Source organism: Prinia subflava, chromosome 7, assembly GCF_021018805.1.
Source record: "Prinia subflava isolate CZ2003 ecotype Zambia chromosome 7, Cam_Psub_1.2, whole genome shotgun sequence".
In the NCBI taxonomy this organism is placed as follows: Eukaryota; Metazoa; Chordata; class Aves; order Passeriformes; family Cisticolidae; genus Prinia; species Prinia subflava.
The window spans coordinates 34,866,696-34,885,136 of record NC_086253.1 but is presented as its reverse complement, the minus strand read 5'-3'; the positions used below and the strand labels follow the sequence as shown (position 1 = coordinate 34,885,136).

Genomic DNA, 18,441 nt, shown 5'->3' with positions numbered 1-18,441 from the left:
CTTTTAAGGGAGTAGGATGTTGCTCGTGGCAAATATTTCTTGGTTTAAAATGAATATAAAGTGGAGTGAGTATGAGTGGAGACAGAACTCAAAGTTTACACCTGCAAATATGAGGTTAATAAATTAAAACCTGCATGTTCCATATTAGCTTTTAACAACCTACAATTGTTCTGGAAACACAGTGAAATTCTTCCAAACTGTATTTTTTGCACTTGCAGCAATGTGTCAACTTGAATACATAAAGATACATATATGTCTACAGTTAATTTAAAAGTAGCAAAGTTGGATGAAAATGGGTAAATCCAGAATTAATTTATGAACTGAATTAAAGAAGTGAATCGGGCCCATTTCATTCAATGAAAAAGCTTTTAAAAAAATTACCAGTTCACATATTGAAGGGGAAGGCAAATCTCACTTGAATCTGCATCTTCTCTTCTTTCCTGCAAGTATCTTAATTGTAACACCTTCAGACACTGCCTTTGTCAATGTATTTCCACTTTCTATGCAATATATATATATTCATTTGCACAGTAATTAGAACTTGGGCTTCCCGCGTAAATTGCTTCAACAAATCAGAAATAGAATAATTTTTACTATCTCTGTCTATGAATATTTATTAAAAGTTTTAAGAAGTTTCATCAGGAGAGACAGAAATACACTTATCAACAAACAAGAGAGTTCCTGGAAAATAGGGGTTAAATAGCCTTCAGGTGAAGCTGAAATGCAAAGGTAAGATTACCACAGAATTTGTGATTGTTCAAAGAACTCTGTTATTAAGCAAAAAGTGAGGAACATATTAGTGGAATCTTTTTTTCTCCTTGTTTCCTGTGTTTGGTATCAGTGTTTAAGTTTACCATGTCAACAAAATAAATGAGAAAAAAAAAGTTAATTTGATTTTCTTTCAGATTTCACTCCCAGAATTTGGAAAATCATTTGCATGGTTCCCTAGACTCAATAGACATTGGCTTCCCCAGTTCTTTGTAAGGAATAGTCCTCTATTGAGTGAAAAACACAGCATATATTAAGTTGGAAAATTTAAGCTAACAGGTAACAGAAGGCATATTTAATACTGCCACAGCATCAGAAATTAGTATCACAAGCTTTTAAACAATATTGATCTTAACATTAGGGATGGCCTTTCAAAAGTAGAGACAGTTGTCAGATCTATTTTATGGTACAGTATTCTTACCCCATGTTACTTAACATAGTTCAAGCCAGTTCTATTGGCAGCAAACTGCATAAAACAGGTTCTTTTTTTTCTATAGCTTTTTAGACCAAGGTAAGATCAGGTGTAGGGTAGTGGTTTATTTTATTCTGGACCCTCATAATTTTTGGGTTGAGTTATAGATGGAACTTGGTGCAGCCCTTTGAAGATATAAAATAACCCCACATGATTATGTTCTTGATCAACAAGCAATAAATAGAGAAAACTCAAAGAATGAAAAAAGACAAGAGGGAAAACAGAGTTTTGTATTTTTTAAGGTATGTATTGTACATTTTCCCTTTACACATGTACAGCAATTGGAAGGGTGACTTCTGATACCTCATGGGTCATATACCTGAAAGGAATGACTGCAATTAAGTTAAAAAATCTGGCAAGATCTTTCCTTTGACAGGAAGAGCCATTTTTCCCTAAAAAATAAAATAAAAGTAAAAGTATGAGTACTTACAGAGGAATATTCAAAAGCACTTCTAAAGTCCTAGGGGAGGAAAAGATCTGTAAAAATGATTAATGATTATCAGGCATAAAATAAGTGTTTTTAAGCTCTGTCAACTTTGCTTTTCTAATGAGGACTTAACTGCTCCCCAACTAAAGCCTTTATCCAAGCTGTGTTTTGTATTTCATTTAATCAATGCTTTGTATGGAGACAGTTACCATCATCATAATCTTTCAGTTCTTGTGTTTTGGCATCTTGCAGATTTTGTATGCAAGTTGAGGGCTCAAGGGAAGCACATTTAACTGAAATGTCCAAGTACAATTTAATGTGTGATGTAGGGTTATAGAACTCCTCTCAGACTTGCTTATTGTTGCAAAGAGAGCCTTTGTAATTACGAGGGGATTATGGCAGAATATGAAAGACCTTGAAAGTGGCTTTCGTGAAGATCAGGAATGTGTTCTGCACAACCTCTGAAACAATCAGCTAGAGTAGTGAAGCAGAAGTGTATTAAAATGTGAAGAGTTCACTGAAAAGGTCCTGATAGAAACACCCAATTAAAGAAATAAAAACTGATATTTAAGATTGTGAAAGGTTCTCAGTTTAGTAAGAAAAAAGAGCCTTAGGAGGACTGGAAATGAGTTGACAGTACAAATACAGTGCCTTCTTCCTCTTTTTTTCTCAGCAACAAAAGTAATAAAATTTGAGTTTCATGTTACATAATTAAGAAGAAGGGAATTGAAGTTAGTTGTGCTGTTACACTGCCTTAATTATTATGCAAGATTGAGACCAATACCCCAGGAAAAAGTGAGTGTCTTTTTTTCATACTGATAAATTAGTGAAAAATTTTGAATAAGAGTATGGTGCGATGTACCACCAAACTGTCTTATTATATTAGTTTTCACTTCTTAGTTAGGTTTTTTTATCTAATTATTTGTTTAGTCACAGAGGATCACTGTATGGCTTTTAAACTAATTTCTCACCAAAATAATCTGCATTTTTTTATATTGAGCTGTACATTTTTACTTTTTCCATCTCTATTCCAGAGTTAAAAAACAACAAAAGGAATACAATGCTAAATATAGTCTGCCTAAGTGTTGTTGGTGTGGTTTTTGTTGATGTACGGGGTTTTTATTTCTGATAAAATTTGTACCCAGTCCTGATCATGGAGGATTCAGCCATAAACTTTCTTTTCTATGATGGAAGTTGCCTTGCCTGGCACTGAGTTTTCCATTTGTGCTTTTTTTACCCTCAGTGATGCTGGAGTTGAAACCAAGTATAGGTGACTTATCATTCAAGAGTGAGCAGGTAGAAAAATCATACAGTGCTTTTGGAAAATTACATCTGTGAATTTAACTAATATAGGTGTGAACTGAGTATTTTTATAGAAGTAATTAGCAAAACCTCAAACTTTTCCAGTTTGCGTACATATTGAATGCATTAAGATATTTTCACCTTATGAGCATTTCTGAATAATGTGATGAGAACCACTTTTATTATGGTTTGTTTGGTGTTTTTTCTACAGTTTGATCCATAATATATTAAAAAATATTTGAAGCTTGCTTAGCAATATTTTTCTTTTGTAAAACACTTGTTACATAGTTAAAACAAAATTCTACAAGTGTGTCAGGTTATCCTGAAAGTACCTGTAGACCACTGTAAATTTATAAGCAGGCTGGTACAACAGCCAATAAAATCCAAATAAAAATTACCCCCATTACTAACACTGACACCTGCTCCAAATGTCAGTCATAAGAGGATGATCTTCCCCATAACACCTACTGTTTATATATCTGAGATGAAACCAACATGAATGTTATTAGCATACAACACTTTTCAATAATTTTTCATTTTACATTACAGGTCTAAAATACTCTCATAAAGCAGATTTATATTGAGATTTTTTTTATTTTTGAGTCAGTTGAAAATTAGGAATTTCCAGCACTAAAACTTTATTCCCCCTCCCCCAAGATATTTAATTTAAAATGTATGTGCTTTGTACCTGGAAGAGATATTTCACTTTTTTGGAAGTGCTGTGGGGAGAATGTAACATAGGAATCATAAAGTTAGGCTTCCCACAAGAAGCAAAATCTATACAAATGAGCATAATTTACTCTTGCTGTTAGCTGGAAATTTTGAAAATATTTTCTTATTTTTGCCTGCACTCATGTGGTGTAAAATAGTGCTGTGTGAAAGCAGCAGCATATCCTTACATTCTTGTTAAGAATTCAATAGTGACTGTGTGCTTTTAGAGGCCAGCAGGCAATAATATTGTGTAGGAGTGGCCTGAGAATGAGTATTTCTGAATATGTAACATTTATATGTATTGGACAAATTAAATTATTGGAGTAATTGTATTAAGCTATTTCTATTTTAACTTTTCAACTTCACCAACCTTTTCCTGTTGAAATTCAGTTTGTGTTTAAAAGATTTACATTCAGTTAATTTGTCACTGATATCTCTGGAACCTCTGAATGATGTCAGAAAAAACATGAAGTTGTAGGAGAGAAATATTGACATTGAAAGAAAAATAGGATTTAAATACTGTAAGTGAATAATGCTTTGTTCGAATATAAACAACAACAAAAATCTTTAGATAAAATTCAGGTAAGTAAATGAATTCTCAGATAAGTTTTGATGGCAAGTACTCAGGAATTAGGTTTATTTTTCTATTATTGTATAAAATGATTAAGTTTCTCATAAGACAGATTCAAATGTGTGTTTGGAGGCCCTGTATAATAAATTAAATAGAAAATACTGCATTAAAATAGGAGACTGACAACAATGATGTAAGAAATAGGAAGATACTAGTTCCAGATGAACCATACTGAATTCTTTTGTGTCCACATATGTTCTCCAAAAAAAGAAAAAAAAAAAAAGAAAAAAAAAAAAAAAAAAAAACCCACCAAAAAACCCCCATGATAATTCCTTTCTCATAAAAAGTCTGATGAATATACCCTGCCCAATTTGAAATGTTAAATGAGCTTTCACTGTAATATTTCTGTCTCATCTCACAGAATTTTAGAATGTAATTCATACAATAATTCTTAAATAGCAGTTAATCTTAACTTCACAAGGATTATTCTGTATATGTACACTATATGTACAGGGCAGCTTCATAAATGAAAAAAAAAATAATCTAGTCTTTAATTGGGAGTCTAATCTGAGCCTGCAAAGAAGACAATGTCTTTTTGCATTAGCTATCTGAATGTAACTCTAGTGAATAAACTGATTGCTGACAATTTAAAAAGCTGTCAGAATTCAGACTGAATTTGTGATGGCTTTGTTTTTTGGAACAGGAATAGATTTACAAAACTAGTAGTGAAGAGATAACAACTGTTTCTCTTCTTTGTCTTCTCCTCTCCACCCACTCACCTCTACCCCTGCAACACTGAAGATCTTACCATATGTTATTTAATGCAATAACTCCTACATATAGGAACCTAGGTTTCAAAACCTTCCCCCTGACTGAGATTTAAACCTTTATTTTTCTACCTTCCAGGAGAATCACTAACCACTGGATATTCTGCAGTGATATGCTCTCACCTGAACTATCTTGCCACTTTGACCGAGCTGTGTGCCTCTCAAGTGAATTCTTTAACCACCAGACCAAAGAGTCATTCTCTCTCTTTGACTCAGTATTTAAATAATCCATGCAGAACAGCTTTTTCTGTGGGGATCGAGAGAAGCCAATTATAGATTTCTCTCTGGTTTAAGAACTCTTTTGGGAAGGTGAAAATGTGGGTTCAAGAATGTGCAGACAAGGTCTTGAACCTGATTGTCCCACATTGTATATCAGATGAGGCCCTAACCACAGAGCTATTGAATAAGTGAAGAGAGGGGGGATTCTCTTTACTGCCATGAATGATTTACAAAGAGCGTGTAAGCCTAATCTTTCATTTCCAGTTCTTTAGTTTTGTGTTTAAATAGCTTCTGCAGGGTTGCCTATGTCTCTGGCAAGTATACAAATTAACGACTGAAGAAAAATGCTACTTTTGGGAACGTATGAGGATAATTCTTCCTCACCTTTTTTGTTCCTAAATGTTTCCTGAATATTTCTGTGAGTTCCAAATGAAATTAAAGTATGGATTATTTTGTCCCTAATTTTAGTTAAATTGCAGGGGTATTGTAGAGGAGGGGGAAGATGACTGATTTTTTTTTTTCAATACCCTTTTTGTTAAAACAGCTAAATGAAAATTATTTACATAATACTTAAAGCCCTCTTGCATATACTTCCATGTTTCCTAACACTTCCTAATGCAAGAACTGTACTGAGCTGAGCTAGCATACCTCTATTAAGAAGGAATAAAAGTACTTGCTGGCCACGAGTGCTTACTTCAATTCAGGAAGAAGGACCAATACAAAAGGAACACTGACCATTTATGAAATCTGAGTCATTTTTTTCTACCTTTTGCATTGCCAATGGATGTGAGGAAAAGCCAGAACAAAGTATAGGTAATTTCTTTTGATGGGGAAAAATCAAGCTAGAAAAATCTTACCTGCAAAGGTCAGATCTTTCAGATCTGTTCATCTCTTGCAGGAAAATGTCTCAGTAGTAGTGTACAGATACAGAACAAATTGTCAAATATTGCAAATCTATACAGAGTCACACAGAAGCTTTGCTGGCAGCAGATGTGAAAACCAGAGTTCCAGAGTCTTAATTTAGTGAATGATTTTCCCTTACTTTAGAGCTGTAATAAAGGACAAGAATGGTACCTAGAAAAAGCACTTGGTGTTAATCTTATTTCCCAAGATTTTAATTTATATCAGTGGAGTAACGGTCAATAACAGTGTCCTTTCTTCTCCAAGAAGATACATACACTAGAATGATCAAGACACAAGCCCAATAACCAAGTTTCCTAAACCTTTGTGACTAGTTTTCTTCAGCTGCCCCTTTCAGAAGTTTACCCAGAAAAACAAAGAAATCCATTCATTTTTTGATTAAACATATTCCAAGAGATCCAACATGCATTTCATGGGGAAAGGGAATATTCTCTGTACATTAATTGTCCTAGAAGGTGGTTATACCATAGAAGGTATTTAGGCAGGCCAACTGCTCTCACTTCTAATCAGACAACGGTTTTGAAATATCTGATAGATTTGTGTTGCTTGTGCTTTTTTATTAAATGCTGATAGGAAATGTACTTGAACTCAGAGTTGTTCATATGTATCAGTTCTCCCAAAATAATGCATTCTTCTGGAAGACTTCTAATCAGGAAGCCCAAAGATATCAACAGTCTTTCTGGAAGAGTCAGCTGTATTTGCTAACTCTTACTTTGTTGCTTGTTGACCTTCTTGCAAGAAGATGCAGTGCATTCTTCAAGCAAAAGGTGTTGCTAATAGAACATCCTGAATTCTATTTGTAACTGGTCATCTGTCTTTCTTGATAATGCTGGACCTTCTTAGTCCACAGAACTAAATCTAGTTTCCATTATGGAGAAATTAGGATATTTCAGCCAGCGCTCTATTTCTAAGACTGAAAATTATTTCTGAACTACAGAAGTGAAAATAATAATACAATATAAATAATCAATCTTTACTTCTTTCCTCTGACCTGTACATTCTTCAATTTAAACTGTGTATTAAAATAGTAATATTTTTAATAATAATTCTTATTCATGTTCAGTTTCATATCTAAGAATCTTCTCTTACTTTACGGATTTCGCAAAATAAAAAAAAATGGATTTAGCAGTATTCAAAACAAGCGTCCAAGATGCAAATCTTTAAAGTGATTCTCCATTCATATAAAGCAGATGCAAATATGAAGATTTAGTACAGGAACAACTTCTGCACTGCATGCAGGGTTTGATGGAACCTCTAACCTGACTGTGAAATGAGCAGGGCAGGCAAACTCAGGTGTGTTTCTTCTGTCCTGCCCGCTCAGCACAGTAGGTGAGATAACTGGCAGCAGCAACCAAATGCAAAGTTAAAAGAAACAAAGGAGCAGAAGGTGCTGGAGGGATCATAAAGTGAATTTTTGCAGTGATTTTTTTTTTCTTTTTTTTTTTTTTTTCTCCCCCACAAAATTTTTTTCAGGGCATTCCTCAGTCTTAGCTTATGTCCTGTATCAGATCTGTGTCTTGCAACCTAAATCAGGCACTGTCATTGTTCAGATAAAACCCTCTGCAATGATACTTGTCACCTGAAATTTTTTTCTTACTTCATCTCTTATCAGAAGAATAAATTCGTACTCAGGAACGTGAATAAAATATACGCATATATATACACACACACACAAATATATATATACATACATACACATACATATACATACATACATACATACATACATACATATATATATATATATATATAAACCCTTAACAAACCCCAGAGTGAAACTCTTGCAAAAATGGGAACATTCCCTGGCTTATTTTTTCTCAAAACCAAGGAAGTCTCTAGAATGAAAAATGAAAATATGAAATAATAAATAAAATAGCTTAAATTATGCTTTTTTCCACAAAAAATATGTGAAGCACATATGAAATTATAATTATTTGTTTTTCATAAGTAAGAAATTTTTAAAAAATTATTACTTGTCTTAGCATCAGATGATCAGGTGCCTCTAGTTTTTGCTTCAGGGCCTGTGTTGTGGATGTGATGAAGCCTTATATATTTCTCTGGTTTTGTGGCATTTAATAGATGAAGTTTTTCTCCAATTAAATGAATGATACTTTCCAAAATGAGTTTCCAATGCCATAAATATTTCACAGTTGGAATAATAACACTCAGTGCTTAAGATAGATAACTTTTCATTTATGGCTACTGAAGTACATTGAAGTACATTGGTCTTTATTTTCTGTGAAATTATTCTTAGATTCTACAGGAATGCACATTCACTTTAAAAGGTCTTGCTCAAACAGTAAATTATTTTGATCTCAAAGAAGAAAGTGGAAATATATGACAAATGCAACTTCAATAAATTTCTAAGTAGGCTTTTTAAGGAGGTTTATATAAAGCAGACAAATATTCCCCCTTTCTAGAACTGATATACTACAGTTAAAATCATGAATATTTTTATTTTGTACTTGCGCTTTTTTATTTTTTCTTAAAAGTGGGGCAAAATCCACATTCACCTTGAGTGTAGAGCTGAATTTTTCTATTACATATTCCCTGCCTGGATGTCACACTAAGGCCACTTAAGTCACTTCAGCACCAGTCAGGGATGTTCAGAAACACTTTCTCTGAGTGCTTTAATTGTTCATCAAGACCTAGCCCTTTGAACATTGCTTTAAGGCATATTGGCTCTGCTCTTGAGTCACTGAAGCAAAATTGGAGCATCTGGATGCAGTGTCAAAATAGCCAAGGGAGCTGCAGTGCAGCACCCAAGTGGATAATTTCAACACAGAATACAAACACTGCATTAGCGATTGCCAGAAGGCTACAGTTCATCTTCCTCTGAAATACAATACAGGAAAAGTTAAAGGATGATACTTTTTTCTTTGTGTCTTCTGTTGTGTGTACAAAGAATCAAGCTGTGTTTTGATGTTTTGTCAAGTGTTTTGCAGCATTTTCAATCCTTGTTTGCCCTACTAATCCACTGATTTGTCTTTTCTTTGGACAAAGCAATGAATGTTTCTTACAGTTTATGTTGTATTGGATATATTAGTGCAAAAGAAGAATCCACTTGATGACGTTGTCTTTGAATCAAAGTATTGAATCAAAGTAGAGGAAGAATAAGTATTTATTCTATTTAAGTATATATTTTAGTTGCCTATTAGTGCTATAACATCTAATTATACTCTCTTTACTTGTAAATAATTTTTATATAATTCTGTGACCTATGTAAAGTAGTATTTTTTTTTGCTCTGTTTGCTTTCACAGATGGCGGCAAAATTGCATTCCATTGATTGAAAAGAGCATTGTAAGTAACTCTTTTTGTTTCCCCTCTTGAATTAGACATCACGTTTTATTTTTCTACATCCACTAAAATTTTATCTTATGGATAAAACTGTGTTCTTCCTTGAAAACTGGTGAACAATTAATGCCCTGTGAGAGCTCGGGAGACATCTGGCATGTGGCTACAGATACAATTCCCAAGCCAGATTTCTTTTGCCATCGGCAAGAATAGTTTATGTAAGGCTTAGGCCAACAGGTCAAGAAATATAAATGCAGAAGCATGCTAAACATACCACCTGACATCAGGCTTTGCCTGGAACATGGTTGATCTGTAGAGTGCACACCAGTATGAATACTGGAGTGCAAAACTGGGGCACAGCAGCATAAACAGTCTGTTTCCCGACTTCTTGTTTTTCTGACCATGCATCTAGGATTTTATTCATATGTGTGTATAAGTGAAACTAAATACAAAAAGAAGCATAAGACTGATTTGGAAATTTTCTAGTTTTATTTGATTCAGATAATGCATTCAGATTGCATTATTGATATATATGTGCATAGAAGCTGAACATACAGTAAAATAATTTGTTCAATGATACTAAAAAAAACTTCTGCTAAACACTCTGCTTCTCACTACTATTTGAACTCTTCACACTACTCTTCCAAAAACATTGACAAAATATATTCCATTTGGAACATGTCAAGTAAATGGGTAACACTTTTTCTAGCATGTCTGGCTATCATTAATTTAGTTAGTATTCATTGTAATTACACTCGTCATAATGAATTAATTTAGTATTGATGTGAATATTATACAACTTTTTAGACAATCCATTATAATTCAGCAATAATTAATGTACATAATAAATGAAGTGTTACTGGTTATTGCTATGATAAAACCGGGTTGTTTCATTTGAAAAGCTTTACAGGAAGTTACATTTAATCTCATTGGTATTCCAATTGTTGCCAGGAGATATTCTTCAGTGGCAAAGGGCAATTCTCCTTGGGAGACTTGTTAACTTTTCAGAGAGATTCCATGTTTGCACTTGTCTACTGATTCACTTATAAGGTACTAGCATTTTAAGCAAGAAACTTCATGGACATGATAATGCAAAAAACTCATTGAACTATCCTAAAGGGGTGAAAAATTTCTGACATTTTGGAAATCCATTTCAGTATCCAATAAAAGATGCCTGAGTTTATAAGTGAAGTCCTGTAGCACTTACATTTTATGATTCTTCTTGCCTTCTACCCTCCAAGAGTAATCCAAAACTGAGAAGTAAGTATTTTAAATGTATCGTACATCACTTAGGATTAGGTGCCTCATCCCCATCCCTGCTTCAGGAAGCTGCCTAAAAGTAATGACATGGGGAAACACAGCAAAAGAGGAATGCCCATGTTGGATTAGGGTAAGAATTGTCTGGACAGCTCCCTGTCTCTGGGCAGTGATTATAAATATATGTCCAGGGAAGAGAAGAACAAGAACTAGATTCCCCAGCCTCCAGCAGTTTTAGCTGATGAGATTTCATCAGATGTATGTGGTTTCTAAATAATAAGATTTTGTTGTATTTTGGTTTCCTGAATCTATTCCTACAAACCTATTTAAGTCTTAGAACATATATGAGTTGCATGGGTCTACTGCCCTGTTCATTTAGTACATAGAGAACTTTTTTTTGTTGCTTTGGATGTGATTTTGTCTATCCTAATTTTAATCCACATTGCATTGGGTTTGATCGAATGGTAAACAATCCATTCCCTTTATGTCACCAGTGATTTGTGAGCCTCATCTATATCCTTCCTTGGAGATCTTTTCAAGAGAAGTATCTAACTCTGTATAATGGTTATTCATCTTTCTTGCCCTGTCTTGGATTTTGCATGCTACTCAAGGCTTTCGATGCGTGAGAAGTTCTTAAGTTCATTTCAAAATCATTCCCTCAGCTTTTCCTTCTTAGTTTCTTACTGAATACCAATACTGGATGCTTATGCAACTATGGGCTCATTTCTCCATGATGACTGTCAACTCCAGGCCCACTATGTTAAATTTCCCACCTTCCATCTCTTGTGTATCACTTCACGTTTATTTGCAAGGCATTTATTCTGCCATTGTTTTGCCTTGTCACTCAGGCTTGTGAGTACTGAATTTCTGGAACTCTAAGCTGTCTGTCCTTGTCCTGGCTGACCCAAATACCTCCAATCAGGAATATTCTCAATAACCCTCATCCCTCTTCCCAGATTATTTATGAATGTTGAGCAACACAAGCCCTAGAAAAACTCTTTGAAAAAGTCTAGCAGCAATGTCTCTCGGTTTCAGGAACTGGATCTTTACTTCCAGCTCTCTACTGCTCTTTTTTTAAAGTCTCATTTTACATGCCTGCCTTCTTACTTGCTTACTTTTTATAATAACCTTAGTTGAGAAACTCAAGGAAAAACCTTCTGCAAATCCAAGGTAGACTCCTACTGAGCAACTCCAGGCAACCAAATCATTCACATTCACGTGTCTCTTGAATGATAAAAAGTGCTTCAGTAGGTCTACAAAGTAATAATTTCCTTTTCAAAAGCCATCTTCACTTGTCCAAAATATAGCATATTTATTAAATGTCCAACTTGAGTTTTATATTTTGAGGTTTGTATTAACTTGACCGATATGGACTTCAGTATATTTAAGTCTGACAAAAGATACTTTTCTTTGTATCTGCATTTTAACTTTCCATTAAAATTGATTTTCACTGCAGTTTACATCTTCTAGATGTCAGTAAGTTTGCAGTGTTAGACAAGAGATAAATGTACCCTCACTAGTCGGTGAAATATATCATTTGTGAATCTCTTATAACTGTTTAGTGAGTACTATCTTTCTAACAATTTGTTACTATTCACTTTCTCATCACTTCCTTTCTCCTTCAAATGGAGGTTCCCACTGAGACTTACTAGAGTACATTGTTACGCAGCAAGCAATCTCCACCTGCAGTTTTACAAAAGATGTCAAAATCATAGTAATTAATAGGAATTCAGCTAATCTATGAAGTTCTGAATTTGTTTCTGCTGATATGTTTGACCTTGGGCTTAACCTATGCACGTCTTTATGGTTCCCCTTCCTGTTGAATTTTACAGATCACATGTAGGCTGGATATTCTTATTTATTATTTCACACTAAAACAAATTAAATTTTGCAGTAGAGTAGTACATCAGTAAAACAAATGTTAATAGTTATGAAATAGTTGCCCCTATGAGAGAGAGAATTAGAAACTATTTGGAACAAGTCTAGGTTTTTTTTAAAAGTTCTTTTATTACTTCAGAAAAATAAAAATATCAAAACACATGGTGTTGTAAACTACCTTTTTTAAATCAATGTAATAATAAGGAATTTTATCTCTTCAGTTAAAGTAGACAAGCACAGTCACTTCAAGCACTGCCCCCCTTGTTGATCTCAGCAGCTGCCACTTGTGAAATGTTAATGTAATTTTTGTCCTCTTTTTACATGGCAATCTTTTCTGTCTTTCTAGTGTTGAAATATCCTCACTTTCTCAGGCAAAATCCATTCATCCAGTAACTAGCTTCCTGCTTCTGCATAAAGGAGACTGCAGCATTTAACTTAAAATAGTTCAAATCAGGTCTAATTATGCTCAGATACATAACATTTGTTAACGTGTTGAAGGCTAGGTTTACTCAAGTACCCCAGATAAGCCTGTTCTCAGAACTACTTTTGCTGTGGTTGTATACCTTCCAGGTTTCAGTGTCAAACTCTTTTTTCTTGAGGTATGACCTCAGGCTCTATGGACATCTACTAATTCCTTCTTACAGGCTAATGATATTTAGCTAAAAAGTAGGCTTGTGTACCTTATCATTATTCTATAACATGCTATTAATTATATTTTTTTTTCCATTAAGTAATGATTGAAAGTATTTAGCTCCAGTTACTATTAGGGATTTATGACCCTGTTTGCAGAGATACTGAGCTCCAGTGGTTGAAATCAAAGCGAGGTGTTGACTCAAAATTGTTGTATATATATCATTACTAACACATAGAGCTGGCCAATGTTTTCTAAAATGTTTAAACCTTTGATTCTGATATTGTTAACTAGATGGTATGCTATTTAAAACACTATTTTGCCTTTTATTGTAGGGATGAATTCTTTTTCTGACTATCTTGAGAGGTGGCAAAAAATTTTAGAAGTTTCAATGACAAAATTAACAGCAATTGAATTTTTTGTTAAAAAAATGCCAATCTTTAGGAACAACTCAATGTGTTGTATTTCACACATACTTTGGGGTCATTCCCTAGGTGTTTTGTGCTAATGCCTATTTGGTGGCACAAATAGAAGTGCAGTCTAGGATCACTCCTATGTTTCCAGTATGGACTAGGTGAGATATATAATGAGAAGGCTTTTCTTCTTAATCTGATGTGTTAATTTGTATTTTTGCAGGCAATAACGCTTTGCTTTTTTTTGCCTTTTTTTTTTTTTTTTTTTTTTTAGGGATACATAGTATTTGCTCATCTTGTTTTCTGTACATTTGCAGATTGGATGTCACTCTAGCATTTGTTCAATTGGTGCATTATTCTTTCAACTTTTGTGACCTTATAAGGCCTTTGTTTCTATTCACAGTTTTTCTTTCCATGACTGGTACTGATGTTTCCCTTTCTAAGTACCTTCATGGTGGCTGTTCTGGAGCTCTATTTGGGGCAAATGGGATTAATTCAGTGGAGATTGGTGTCTCAGTGGTACTTCTGGTTCTTCTTTTGTAATAGAAAGATGGAGAAATGCCTATGCATGAATACTCATGGAGAGTTTTCTCATGGAAATATATGAATTCAACTCTTAATCCATAGAAAATATCTTTAAACTGTGGCAGTCTTGAATCAATTTAATTTAGAGGAATTCTAAGGAATCGAGTTCTGATTGGGATCCCAGCAAGGAGGATCAGCTTGCAAGTTGTATGTTGTGTGCCCAGTGCTTGAACATTCTTAGGGATTGTGTCCTATTACTTTCACTTAAGCATTGCTTTTCAGGATTATGACCTATCTCAGTAAAGGAATTAAAAAATAAGTGCCTAAAGACACACTTTCTACTAGATATGCAATATTCCACACTTCAGCCCAGAGCCATTTTCTGTAGTATTGTTTAAGCTCTCAGAAAAATAGCATTTACACTGAAAACCTTTAAAAACCTTTTACCATGTTTGCTGGCAGGCACAGATTTAATGCTAATATGACAGCTAGGATTTTAGTGAGAGACCCTTTTATTTCTGTAAGAAAAGTGTTACACAATCTGAAAACCAGACAGATTTTTCTGGCCAGTGTCTCCTCACATTTGTGCCAGTAGGGATTTGCTGACTACCCAGATTATCTTTCACAGGATAGCACATGTCTATCTTGTATAGATAATGTTTATCATCCTTTTTGACATTTGTCTAAATAGTCATACTTTTTTAAAGAAATAAAACAGACTTTGTTGTTGTTAATAAATGGCTATGTAATGTTCCCCCAAAAACTGCCAGACATTTAATGCAAGACATCAATTTAGGATGAGCTTGCATTCTAGCAAATCTAGTTATATTTCTTAAAAAATATGTTCATAATTGCAGTAGACATTTCTCAAGAAAAAAAAAGTGAAAATGCTATATAAAACAATATTATAATCTGAATAACATTTAGAATGCTAGAATTGCTAATATATTAAAGTAAGCTCGATTGTATTTCAGGAACTGTAGAAAAAGCTTGTTTTTTTCTAGTAAGGCCTATTTCTCTATCTATACATATAAACTATATTATTTAACCATACCTGTGGTCAGACAGTAATTGCTGTCTTTCACACCAGACCTCTACTTTTTGTATAGTTCATACTAATAGAGATTTTCAGATCTGAAACTTTTATCCTTTTAATTTATATGTAATTTTGTTTTTCTTGAAATGCCTAATTGCATTTTTTAATGCCTTTGCCATTTCTTTAACCTGTTTTGTAGTAGTTTCTTACCATGAGTATTGTATTAAAGGAAACTTGATGTAGAACCTGAATGGAAGAAAGTAGAAACAGTAGAAATGTAGTACAACTATATTTCTGATTTTATTGAACAAGAAATGTAGCTTTGCTTCTTTGTGTGTTCCAAAGGGCATGTATTTGGGTCAAAGCAGAATTTACTAGCAGTAATTTCTGGGATTCAGAGGCAAAATTCTGAAATCTCTATTTTTCCACGGTAGCCTTTAAATATCTTAATTGAGTAAAGTGAACTTCTGGACCTCTTTTACTATACATCCACCAATTATATTAATGTGTTTCTATTAAAGAAGATCAGTTCATTTTTGGATTGAGATGTCAGCCAGAAGTCAGTTACAGGGCTATAGAAATATATGGAGTTAAATATCCCTGCATATTTACAGGTAGAGCAATTTATTATTATGAACTAGAATCCATTTATATTTCAAAAAAGATGCAGATTAAATTTCTCCTTTGAATGAAAACTGAGATTTGGAAGTCCTGTTTTATTTCACCTTGAAATGACTTTTCAGTTAGGGAGTGATTTGTGCATGACTTTTTTATAATTTTGCAGTGTTGTGTTTTTCAGAAACAGTAAATAATTTTCTGATTTATTATTTGAGTCAGGGTAGACAGATTATTCTATTTTCACCAATATCATCTATATGATATCGTTTAATTCCTCAATGCAGTGTCTGAAGTCGGTACTTTATCTGTGATAATTGTGAATCAAAACCACCATATTTCCTGTGTTTAACAACTCTGCTAATTTTTCTTTTTTGAAATTTTAAGAATTGTTTATTGAGCTAAACATTTTGATAGAGGTGATGGTGGAAGTAATCCACTGATCTGGGAATGGCTATGGTTCTTCCCTGTTTTTTCAATTACATTTCTCACCAAGAGAGACTGTGATAGCAAATGTTTAATTTGGTGTCAAATTCCCCCATTATTAAACTCTTGCAACAGTACTGACCAAATTCCCCCATTACTAAGTTATTACAACACTACTAATGCAAGCCTCAGGTCATTATGAAACTGTTTCTTTTACCTTGATGAGATAAGGTATCCTGAGCTATGGATACAGTAAAATTCCTATTGGTATTACAGCTTGCTTCCATTATCTGAAAGGCATTATTTACACTCAGGTTTAGCTTATCTAGCACTGTGATTTGGAAATTAAAAGTTCTACCAGAATTTTTAACCCATGGAACAAATTCAGTGACTACAAATATAACCTAGATATACCACCTGCTTCCTCAGGTTAGCAGTACTCATACTTGCTTATTGATTATTTTTTCAAGTGATGCATTTGCATCTGAAACTATTAGGATTCAGCTAAAACAGATATTTCAGAGGTGTCCAATGCATGAGATGTTACTCTGCCACTCCTTGCTTAATGCATAATCGTGTGTTCAAGCATAGCCCTCATTTAGTGGAGCCTACCCTGTGGAAACACTTGAAAATGTAAAACTACCCAGAGGTTTCAAGCTTGCAGCAGTTATTAGTCTTCAAGCAGCCTCTGCCTCAGACTAGGGTACAAAACAAGTGGCTGACAGTACAGTATTGTTTTACTTTGAATCCTCCAGCTCTGGTTATTTTTTTCCTTCCTCTTTCATATGTTAAGTAGAGGACATGTAAGATTTTTGCAGTAGAAAGAAAATGGCATTGAAAACACTTCTTACAGTCAGCTTTGCAAACCTCTCAGAAAACTCATTTCTGATGGACGTCATCCTTTCAGGCTTCCCTTGTTGAGACTGCTTGAAACAACAGCTTCATTTATATCCTAGCAAACTTTCACACCAATTCACAACATAATTAAATTAGACCCAGAAGTTCCCCAGCCAATCTAAGTCTGTTTTCAGAACTGTCAAAAGAAAAGTAAAACATTTTGAAGAAAGATTACTGGCTTTATGACAGTTTTTTTGAGAGACAAAAGCCCACAAACCTCTTTTCAATTAGCTCTGTATTTATAATAGTTAAAATAGTTTTCTTACTGATATATAGATATAGATATAGATGATATAGATATAGATGATATAGATATAGATGATATATAGATATAGATATAGATATAGATATAGATATAGATATAGATATAGATGATATAGATAGATATATGACAAGGACAAACTGAAAATTTCTTAAGAAATATACACATATATATGCAGTTAACAAATTGAAGTAATTTATACCATTTCTTGTATTACCCTCTAAGCCAGACATAAGAACATGAAAAGAAAATGGATGAGGTTTCCTGATCATCACTGAAATACATCCTTTTCTTCTGAGATGCAGGAAATAAACAACTAGGATTAACAGACGAGGCAGCTTCTGTTATATATTATTAATACTGTTTTATTGAATCATTAAAATGGGAGAGTAGAAAAGCAATAACTGACCACATAATCAAATGAAAACTAACAACCAATGACCCCATCCTCTAAAATTTGACAAATTCAGTGTAATTTCTTTTATAATACATTAAAATAATTTATTATAATACATTATAATACATTAAAAAAACTATTTCTGCAAAATATGTGGATAATAAGTCTGATGGAAAAAGAACTGTTTTCTGCATGGTTCTCCCCTTTTTTAATAACTCTGGAGTCTGTTCACACTTCTGTTTAGTAGCGGTAATAGAAAATACAAATACAATGGGAAACTTCTTACAAAGTTAAATATATATAGTGGACTTTAGGTTTAAGTTACTTTAGCCTCCAGGAGCAATTAACCTGCTTCATCTTATTCTTGATGAGTAAAGCTACTCATGGTGAAAGGATATGAAAAAAAAAAAAGAATTCAAAGAATGACTTTCTGTCCACTATTTGGTTTTTTTTTTCCAGCAAATACCCAAGTTGTCTGAAATTGTCTTCCTGCATCTTTCTAAAGATACATTACTATACCACAAATTGCTGTAATCTATGCCCAGAGAGAACTAATTTGTAAGAATTCATTAAATGTTGCCAATTCCAAAA

At 33.6% G+C, this 18,441-nt stretch overlaps 1 protein-coding gene across 1 annotated transcript in view; it reads left to right on the top strand.

Annotated features, from left to right (window-relative positions):
* Positions 1–18,441, top strand: part of TENM3 (teneurin transmembrane protein 3) — a 1,292,929-nt gene that overhangs the window by 424,429 nt on the left and 850,059 nt on the right. Inside the window, exon 6 of the mRNA XM_063402168.1 lies at positions 9,480–9,519. The gene's annotated coding sequence lies outside the window, so the exon portion shown is untranslated. The remainder of the gene's footprint in view (positions 1–9,479; positions 9,520–18,441) is intronic.